General features: G+C 43.3%; 2 long non-coding RNA genes across 2 annotated transcripts; both read left to right on the top strand.

Annotated features, from left to right (window-relative positions):
- Nucleotides 1–1,968: 1,968 nt before the first annotated feature.
- Nucleotides 1,969–3,418, top strand: LOC125516021. Its single transcript, XR_007287212.1, has 3 exons — nt 1,969–2,187; nt 2,867–2,937; nt 3,332–3,418. It is a non-coding gene; the product is annotated as an uncharacterized LOC125516021 (long non-coding RNA).
- An 896-nt stretch (nt 3,419–4,314) lies between these two features.
- Nucleotides 4,315–7,086, top strand: LOC125514243. Its single transcript, XR_007286316.1, has 3 exons — nt 4,315–4,456; nt 4,819–5,163; nt 6,744–7,086. It is a non-coding gene; the product is annotated as an uncharacterized LOC125514243 (long non-coding RNA).
- Nucleotides 7,087–7,446: the final 360 nt, after the last annotated feature.

Genomic DNA, 7,446 nt, shown 5'->3' with positions numbered 1-7,446 from the left:
AAATGTCAACCATCTCGGATAGATGCCATCAGCTAGATAGTACCCCTTGTTGTAGTGCCGCCCATTGATCTCGAAGTTCACCGGAGGAGAATGACCTTCAACAAGCTTGGCAAAGACAGGAGAGCACTGCATCACGTTGATGTCATTGTGAGTTCCTGGCATACCAAAGAAGGAGTGCCAAATCCAGAGGTCCTGTGTGGCCACCGCCTCAAGTACCACACTGCAACCGTCTTTGACGCCTTTGTACATCCCCTGCCAAGCAAATGGGCAATTCTTCCATTTGCAATGCATGCAGTCGATGCTTCCAAGCATCCCAGGAAATCCTCTTGCTGCATTCTGTGCTAGGATCCGAGCAGTGTCTTCCGCATTGGGTGTTCTCAAGTATTGCGGTCCAAACACTGCCACCACTGCCCGACATAACTTGTAGAAACACTCTATGCTGGTGGACTCGGCCATGCGCCCATAGTCGTCGAATGAATCACCGGGAGCTCCGTATGCAAGCATCCTCATCGCTGTCGTGCACTTCTAGATGGAGGTGAATCCAAGGGCGCCGGTGCAACCCATCTTGCACTTGAAGTAGTTGTCGAACTCCCGGATGGAATTCACAATCCTGAGGAAGAGCTTTCGACTCATCCGATAACAGCGCCGAAATGTTTTCTCGCTGTGAAGTGGAGCATCGGCGAAGTAGTCAGAGTAGAGCATGCAGTAGCCTTCGAGACGATGCCGGTTCTTTGCTTTCACCCGCCCCGGCGCCGAGCCACCTCGCCGCGGCTTTTCATTGCTCGCCAGCAGCTGGGCGAGGGCGGCAAGCACCATGAGATGCTCTTCTTCCTGGACGTCGGCCTCGCCTTCCTTCTCCAGCAGCGCGGCGAGCGCTTCCTCGTCATCCGAGTCCATCGCCGAGGCAGGCAAATCGCCGAACACCTTGCGTCTGATGGGCGTGTCCCCGCCGCTAAACTGCCCCTCCGCGGCCGGAACGCCCAGCTGCTGTTGGAGGGGCTGCCGCGGCGAAGCTCTGCTATTTTTTCGGCGTGGAATGGCTATCTAGTGGTGACAGATGGCGGGCGGCTCCGGGATAAAGCTACTGGCGGCCGAGGGCGCAGGGGGTGGGAGGCAAATCGGGGAAGAAAACCTTGACTTTTCCCCTGACTGCGTGGGCCAGCCGCGCTTTTCCCTTGCACCGGAGCCCCCAAAACTGCCCCCAGTGCGCCGGGTTCGGCCTGTGACCGCCGGGCAGAAAAAAGGCCTGAGCTGGCATTTTTCGGCGTCCTGGGGGCGCGACTGGGCTGTTTTTTCGGCGCCGGCACGACAAAAACGCCTGGGGAGGGCCTGTTGGGGGCGCGGCTGGAGATGCTCTTAGGGAATTAACAAAGCAAAGGACGAGGGATGATTTAGATTTATCCTCAAGGGAATAAATGAGAGGCCGAGTGACTTAAAAATATATAATATAGACATAATTATATGGAACGTTCTTGGGCATAAGAAAAAGTGTTGATGACCTGTCAAGATATTTAACGTGGTTTGTCTCTACTCCTAATGTCTTAGTTGGTAGTCTGCGTTTCGGGTTTTATTTTCGTCCCACCTACCATGGTTTTTGGTACTTCTTTAGTACCTGCTCCCACCTCCCAGTTCAAAAAAAAACCCAACCAAAACCACGTTCACGTAGTTCTCTCACAAGCGACAGAAAATCTAATGAAAATAAACCTCCGAAGAAAAACCAGCGAAAAAAAACCCTCCATGACCCGCACACAGGCAGGAACGAGCAAGGCCTCCAGGTCCAGGGTGCCCACCTCTCTTTCTCTCTCGCCTCCCACCCTCACCCTCCCGATCTCGTGAGCTGCAGGGGAAATCGGTCTCCAGAATCGCCACCACTAATGCCGCTCGGTTCCCCTCCGCAACCTGCCACTTGCGACGGACCGAGGTCACCGATGTGGACTCGACGCAGCCGCCCGGAGCTACTTTGCCCTCGACGTCGAGGAGGGCGTGGGCCTGATCGAGCTCGCGGCCGCCCTGCTCCTCTACAGACTATCTCTATCCTCAGTCGTAGGCTCCTCGTGCTTTCTCCCCTGCGCCGCCACCCAATGGTCTCCGCCAGCGCCGCGTGCCCCCAAGAAAATGGCGGCCTTGGATGAAAACGTGCGGCTCGATCGACCTTGAGAAGATCCCCATCAACGCGGACTCCCCTATGTAAGTCCACAATTCCCCTCCCTTCTCCCTTCCCTCGATCCAAATCTCGTACCCACAGATCTAGATCACGGCCATAGGGAAACCAACAACGAGAAGAAGCGGCTCGCCGAGATATGCCATGTCGACTTCTCCTTTTGTCATCAATTGAGGCGCCACGAAGGCCAAGAAGAAGGCCCCAACAGCCCTGGCCATGGCAGGTCCTCATGTAGAGCCTGAAGTAGGTGCAGCATCATAGTCCGTCCTTGCACATACAAAAAACAGACATTTATTTCTAATTATGGTCGACGTGAATAATGATGTTACTACGGGCCTATTTTTTCTTTCTGATTATGGTCCTTTCAGTATTGATTCTTGCTTGTATATTAAGAATTAAGTTCCCCTGGTTAGAAGTAACCATCAGTTCTTTCTACTTTCTGAAGAACTAGCATTCTTTTCTCTTTATTTTTTCGTCCATATTAAATTGTTTGGCACAAACATACATCTGAAATAAATGCAAGTCTATATCAAGTACTGAGATTAAGATGGATGGGAGGTCACGGATGCTGGGTCGGAATTTGAATGCTAATGCCTTCACTACTTCGTTGTGCTGTTTATCTTACACGGTTATGAGTCCGGTGTGTGGATCGGTCATTGGTGAAAGCGGCCGCCTAATTTCAGAGTTCTTCCTTTGTTCTCCCAGGACCAAACCAACGATCAATGTGTGCTGAGAATGACAGCAGTATGCACCACATTTGCAGTCTTAACTACATGGTAAGCTTTACTAAACTGAAACTTGTCCAAACGTTTGCAACCAACCTTGGAAAAATTTATCAGGTTGCAGTTTTGCGGCCGTGTCGAATCGCTTTTATACTTAATACTTTTGATGGGTCGTACAAGCTGGTTGAACTGCCACTGGTTGTTACAACCTACAAATATACAGATCTTCAATATATGACTCACTATATATGAACTTCTCCGTGCATAAATTGTGTTTTTAGACGGTTCACTGTAGAAATTGGTGTGCTATAATAGTGAGACTGTTCTATATATTGCTATCCAGATTTGACATTTAGTTTCCATAACCTTTATTTTTCTGTTATTATTAAGGACAACATGCTAATTTCTCTAATTCACTCTTATTGTAATGTTATGATTTTGTTTCTAGGTTAGTAAAACTTTTTATTCAGCTCAAAGAGGTCCTGCAGTACATCCTAGGAAATAAAGGCGAGTCAATTTGGTGAGGATAAACTGGATTGCCTTCTATTGTGGCGGGTCAAACTATTTTTTGAAACACCACCACCACCTACATGCTTTTTTCTCCCTTTTCTTTCTAATAGAGCGCTGATTGTACCTACTTAGAAATGTTAGTGGATGCATCCAAGTCTGATTTGGCACTTCTTTTTTAAGCTGAATGGAGAGGTCATATCTAGCTATAAGTTGTTTGCTACTGTATTTCTTTAGTTCCAATTAATTGGATTTGATTTTAAAGTTCTACAGCCAAATAATAGTTCAGAGAGAGTACATGTTGTTACTCCACTTATTTAAAAACTACCAGAGAGAGTACATGTTGTTACTCCACTTATTTGACTAAATGATGCAAATGCTTTCCCCATAGGATAACTTGACAATTTGTCGAGAGAAGTAATAAAAATCGTCAAGCTTAAAGAGCAAAAGTTTGAGCACTGAAACGGTGAGTTCAGATGCCATGTAGTTCATAGTCTATGTGCAACGACTCTTTAATTTGACTGAAGCAAATGTGATTTCTGGTTCTACCAAATTATTTTATTTTATTGTGCAACACAAGTATCTTTATTTGACCTTGTTTCCTTAGACTATGAAGAGGTTAGAAGAAAAAAATGTTGATTGTTGTATTGTCACATTGTACATCATAATCATTGTTGTATATGTTTTTGCATACATACATCAATGATGTACATAGACAGAAGAAGTCTTAACAGAGCTATTTCAAAACAAGATGAGGAGAGCTCCAATGATTTAAACAGTAAAATACTAACCTGCACATGATCATATAATGTACGGATCACAGGCTGGCTAAACCCTTCTTTCGAGTCTCCTAACATTGTCTACTTAATTTTCAGTACCTGCAAGGTCAGCTAGCTAGAAATTTGGGTATGTTGCTATATGCCTTCAGTTTGTAAAATAAGATGCATATTATTCAGCTTGATTCATTGCTCAGGATTCTTGAATAAGATGGGGCGACCAAGATGTGGCTCGGAGAAAGGGTGCATATGGGATTACTTATTACCCATTGGGTCTGCAAATATGAGAGGTAAAAAATTTCACTGTAGTGCAAGGCACGTTCTAAGTTTCATCTTCGCACATGATTATGGGCTTATGGCATCTGATCAGCTTTCTCTTGACATGCGTAATTGCAACACCGTCCCGATCTTTCCAAAAATAGATTGTCTATGATTATGAGAGTAACCACAAGAACAGACGAAAGTGGCGAGACTTGATGTATGTATGTTAGGAGTTATGATATGACCTTTTGTTTATGTATGTTAACATTCAAAAATGTTTAATGAGATCAATAATGTATATATGAGATGTGATAAAACTGAACATATGTTGTACTCGGCGTATTTGATTAAATATATTAACTAACGAACCCGTACTTTATTTATCATCAAGTGGCAAGGCATGGGTATTTAGCTCGAGTTGTGCATGGGCTGCTCGAGCTGCGCGCCAATGTGGAGGCCCCGCACCGCCGCCGATGGGCTGATGTTGTTATACGTCGTGGCGGGGACGTCCGTGTGTGCGCTGCTTGTGCTGGGCGCTGATGTGGTCGCCCCCGATCGGAAGGGACGCCGCTGGAGCTGCCGCGGGATATGGTGGTGGTCCGCTGATGGAGCTGGGAGCAGATGCGGAGGCAATGGGCCCGACTCTCTGTGTGCAAATCATGATGACTTGGAGCACTGTAATGGGAAGTTTTTATTCATCTTTACCTATATTTATTGGATTAGGTTCCATTGGCAGGTGAGATTCTTATCCTGAATGCTTTATTCTATTTTTGCCAAGACACTTCTCGTTAATATGTTCAATATTCATAATAAATTTGTTGCGGTAGAATTACATGATTTCTAAACATTTTGATTCATAATACCAATTTGCTGCATCATGGGGTTTATTAGAAATCCTAATGCATTTCTAATCAGGATTGTTTCTAATGGTGATTAAATCTGTCATAGCGTCAACAGGTTAAAGGCGATGTACCCTTTTCCCGTTTGGATACCAACCATTGCATTCAGCGGTAAGATCTGTTGCTTATTTACTTGTAGAATCAAGTGGGTTAGAGGCATCTTCTTTTAACTATTTACGACACTTCAATAAAACACTCTTTTCTTATTTGTGTGAGTACTATTTGTTTCACCTTTTGCAGCTCATCGTCATAGCATCTGGTTTAAAAAATGAATGACTACTTGCGAAGGTATTGTTTTTAGTTTCTTCTTTTTGGTTCAGCTTCTTTGATTTTCAGTAGTTGGTCCGTTAATCATCTAAAATTTTCAGTAAGATGTTTCTACATCATATTCTTGAATGTTCCTGATTTCACATCCATGGTATCTGCTTTGCTTTAGTACCTGTTCATGGTTCACTCATGATTTGTTTCTTTCTCCCTATCAGTCTTACCATTTTGTTTTGCTTGCTTTACCTTGTAGCTTCTTCCAGTAGTTGTTTTTTTTTTCCTTTATGTTAGAGCTGCTCTGTCACACTTTTTATGCTTTTACGATGTCCTAATAAAAGTTTTGTGTGGGCAGATAATTTTTTGCTTACTACAAACCGTAGGAAGCTGAAGCTTACTGATTTGGGGCTTGCACGAGAGGAAACTGTAACTGAAATGATGACGACTGAAACTAGGACATACCGATATGGACACAAAGGTTATAAATCACTCTTTTCCACACTAGATAGTCAATATTAAAAAAATTAGGAACTGAAGCCGAAATAAAATGGTTCCTGGTTGTAGTTTCCCGGGTTGATTCTTCGAATTATACTTCAATTTGTATGCCCTCGCGATAATTTTCTGCCTGAAGTTTCTAGAGCTCACTGATTTTAGGACCTTCTATACGAAGAGAAATCTGATGCTCTAGAATTTGTGTATGAAGATTGCTTTAATAACAATCGCAAATATAATTATAGTCTTCAATTAAGTAATGATAATGTAATATTGCATCCTGTCATTTACAATCAGATAGACAAGTGCCTTAAGTATAAGGTTTCAAGCTACTTAACGCTCAATGCTTGTTATATAATTCTCCGTGGTAACATCAACTGAGTTGGGCATCATAATTGGCACTGAACATCCAAAGTTAAGTTCGTGCTCACCATTTCACGATTATATTTTTGGTACTGATATTTTCATATTACCAGTTCGCTGAAGATAGAGCTCTGGCATTGTATTGAAGCTCAACTCTGCATGAAAGTGTACAACTTCACTGTTATGTTCTGGCACTCGAATTTGCTATGCTTTTCATGCTAGGAACACTTACACGTTCATTCTTAAATCATCTTGTTATATGGCATTGTAGATCTGATGGAAAAGAACTTGTGTGATATAGGCCAGGGCGGAGGACGTTGTCAATGGAAAACATGGCTCCGCATGAAGGTTCACTCGCCAATAGTCTTCAAGAAGATGCGAAGGTCATGGTTCTGTGTTGATGCCCCTTGAAAAAAATATCTTCTCATTTTCTTGTTTGAAGGAACGCTAGGAGAAATTGAGGATGCGAAAAATGTACGGAGGAAAGGGAGACTAGGAGAGGTGCACGGTGAGGCATCGACGAATCCTAAAAAGAGAAACTTTTGTCACGGTGTTCTCATATCCAAACTTGAATCAAGTATGCTTTTTGAATGGCTTGCACTAAAGCAGAGTATAATTCTTATACTTGTGTTTTAAATTGACTACATGTTGTTGTCTCCTCTTGTATACATCTTCCGTAACTACCATTTTATGATGGGTTGTTAAGCTACCATTCAAAGGAATGCATGTTGACAAATGTATTGATGCTTCCTTGAGTCTACTACTAATATATTTGTAATGTATTTTTCACTGAAAAAAGCACAGCTAATAGCACGCTATAGAATTGTCTAGCTAAATAAATCAATGTACACTGCCTCGCTAATAGAATGCCATAGTGCGATATAGCATGCTAATAGCGTATTTTAAGGCCGCTCCTATTTTGTTATAGCGCGCTACTTTTTTCATTGATTTTTATAGCATTTATCTCTAGTCCTAATGTCTCAGTTGGTAGTTTCCGTTCCATG

The sequence above is a fragment of the Triticum urartu genome, chromosome 6 (genome assembly GCF_003073215.2).
Source record: "Triticum urartu cultivar G1812 chromosome 6, Tu2.1, whole genome shotgun sequence".
Taxonomy (NCBI): domain Eukaryota; kingdom Viridiplantae; phylum Streptophyta; class Magnoliopsida; order Poales; family Poaceae; genus Triticum; species Triticum urartu.
The sequence above is the reverse complement of the archived record's forward strand: the minus strand, read 5'-3'. Positions and strand labels throughout refer to the sequence as shown.